Source organism: Micromys minutus, assembly GCF_963924665.1.
Source record: "Micromys minutus genome assembly, chromosome: 11".
Classification (NCBI taxonomy): Eukaryota; Metazoa; Chordata; class Mammalia; order Rodentia; family Muridae; genus Micromys; species Micromys minutus.
The window spans coordinates 32,125,847-32,128,939 of NC_137980.1; positions in this window are offsets into that span (position 1 = coordinate 32,125,847).

A 3,093-nucleotide genomic window follows, 5' to 3' on the forward strand; every position below is an offset into this window, starting at 1 on the left:
ATGAGTTTAATAAAACAGCTCTGTGTCTTCTTTGGTATTCATTTAGAAAACATAAAGCTTGTTTTTCTCATCAGCTATGTATTTTTAACAATCTCTGTACATCCTGTAAATACCCAAAAGCTCATCCCACTCCAGAAGGTAGGCTTCTAGAAAGCTAATCCTAAATGGAGGATGTTTTTCTTGTGTCTGACTCCTTCTCCTACTATTAAGTCTTCTTTTTCTTTATATGTTGCTTTGCTCAAGGACTAAAGCTTTGTTTCTACCTTGTGTGAAACAAGAATGTTTTTTTGTTTGTTTGTTTGTTTTTGTTTTTGTGGTTTTTTTAGTTTTTTGTTTTTTGTTTTTGTTTTTATTTTTGTTTGCATTTCAGATGGAAGTTCATGAACTTGACTTTCAAGGCTAAATCTAGAGAGAAACTAGAATTCACTACATCAGAAAGAAGAGGGCTACCTTCCTTAAGTTCCCTGCCACCAAGCAACCCTTCAGCCAAAGGATACATTTATTGTGATCAACTGTTGTTTTATCTCATTTTTTCACCCTCTAAGTAAATTTCCCTTCCTGATCTTCTAAATTTTAAATCCTTCATGTGTTATGGATCTAAGTTGCTCTTTTGTTTGAAGACCAAATGGCTGACATAACCAAACAAATCTTATACTGAAATTGTTACTTCCAGAGATCACCAGTGTTTTAAGTGGTGCACATTTTATTTGGTCATATAAATGCTCAAAATGGCAATCATTAATAGAATATTAATCAACTCTATAGATAATTTTTAATTTCTTTCTAGCAATCTATGGGCTAAGATAGTGCACAAGCTGTTTTAAAACCAACTGCTGGATTTCATTTATGCTAAATGAAGACTTGAGACACTTATTAGCCTCAGACAGCACTATAAAGACACACTTTCACCCAGTAGTTTCAAACAGTGACATAGGACACTAGGTTTATGAATGTATTTGGAGCTCTTTCCTTGAGGTTTATTTTTAATGAAATGACTAGAAGTACAAACAAAATGGGCAAGAAGAACTGCTCTGTTCTGGCTTAGCAAAGGTTCTTGGAGCTGTGGCAACTCTCTCACCCAAACAAACAAAGACCCACCCCAAGTCCATATGTAGAGTATAGCAGAGTTGTTTTGGAAGAGAAGGCTAAAGAGTTGATGAATGATTATTGAACTGGTTCTTTTTATGACCTAAAAGAAGGGGTAAAGAAAGGACGAGAAAGCAAATTTTGGTTCTCAGGCTTCAGGAGCACACCCTCAAAAAGCTTAACTACTGTAAAGAGAGGGAAAAAAATGACATTTCTGTGAAGAACTCACTTAGGGAATCATCGCCTTAACCACACAGTGTCTTTCTGTGTCTGTCTAGGTCCTAGTTTACATCTCTTATTTGATTGCCAAAGCAATCTACCCACACAGTCTTGGTGATCAGAAGAGTTCGACAATTAACAGTGAGCAGAAATTATACTGAGACAATAAGAGAATTGTTCTCAGGGATGGGAAGCTATCCACAGCTCTTCCCAAGTTCCCACAGGAAGAGGTTGTCAGAGTTAGAGAGAGAGCAAGAAAAACTCCCAGGTAGAGTATGGCACTAACCTTATACTTTGGAATAAGAAACTTTCTAAGAGAATGAATTGACTCATGATCTGTACTTAGATGCAGAAACACTTGTTATATACCAAAGCTATCGATAGGGGAATTTTTAGTGTCTTCTTTCCCCTTTTATCTTCTTGGGGATGAGTGAGTGAGGGGATGAGATGGGGTTTCTCTGTAGTTTTAGCTGTAGTATAATTCATTCTGTAGACTGGGCTGGTCTTGAACTCAGAGATCCACTTGTCTCTAACTCCTGAGAGCTGGTGGTTAAGGCATGGATCACCACACCTGTTTTTGTTTTATTTTTAGTTTTGAGATGTATTGTTTATTTAATGTATATGAGTTCTCTATCTGCCTGTACGCCTGTACACCAGAAGCAGGCATCAGATCCTGTTACAGGTGGTTGGGAGCTACCATGTGGTTGCTGGAAACTGAACCCAAGACCTCTGGAAGAGCAGTCAACATGTGATTTTAGCCACTGAGCCGTCTCTTTAGCCCTTGTTTTTCTTTTATCCTGAGAATAATACTTGGTGGGTTTAAAGAGAGTATGAGAGATTAATCTGATTGTTTGTTTTTATTTCTCGGTAAGGACAAAGGTTCACCAAAATTGACAGATTGACGGCACAATTTGTACTTTATAAGTACATATGGTAAGGTCAGTTTGGGTCTATCCCTCTCTTGTTAGTTAGTTCACTGGGTGGTTATTATTTTTTTTAGGTATGTATTTCTTCTCCTGGTCTTGGGAAAACCAGGAACCTGTGGGATGTACAGCTTTATGGCCTGCCAGAAGGAAGTTCATATTCCTGGCTCTTTCCTCACCTATGTCTATAAGAAGAACAAAGGAAGAATGAAAAGAAGGGGAAAGAAAGACTTTTCATTTTCCTTTATTTTTTTCCCTCAGCTGTCTTTCCTGTGGTTGTAACTGTAGAACTGCTAGGGTTGGTGTCATAGTTCTCACTATCTACCTCTCTAAAGTCTGCATCTTTCTCTGAGGGATTCTCGGTTCCAGTGACACTTTCCTCAAGGCTCACCTGAGAGCTCGCTAGCCTTTAAAATCACAGGTGAAGCATCTCCCGGCTCTGGCAGTCTTTCCTGGTTTGAGGGCAGCATACTGGCTCAATGGTTTCTGAGTGTGAGCTCTAGAAGGGCTAGCAGGTTGAAATGATACACTTCTGATCTAAAAGCCAATGCTTCATGCTCACCTGGGTGGGGAGGGTGTGTGGACCAGGTCCAGGATATCGGCCCTTGGATGTTGTCAGACTTTGTACAACTCCCTAGATGAACTTCTAAAGATCTGACGAGGAACAGTTAGTTTTCTGCCAAGTCTGTAGATTCTTCAGCTCTTCCCAGACTCTGATACCAAAAGACCCATAGGAGGTGTGGAGAACCAAAGAGCATCACATCATGGAGAAGTGTTCAGCCCTCCTCATCAAGGTCAGGCAGAATGGGATCATGGAATGGCTGGCACTCAAGGGAGACTTTTGAGGAGGCTGACTTCAATCTGG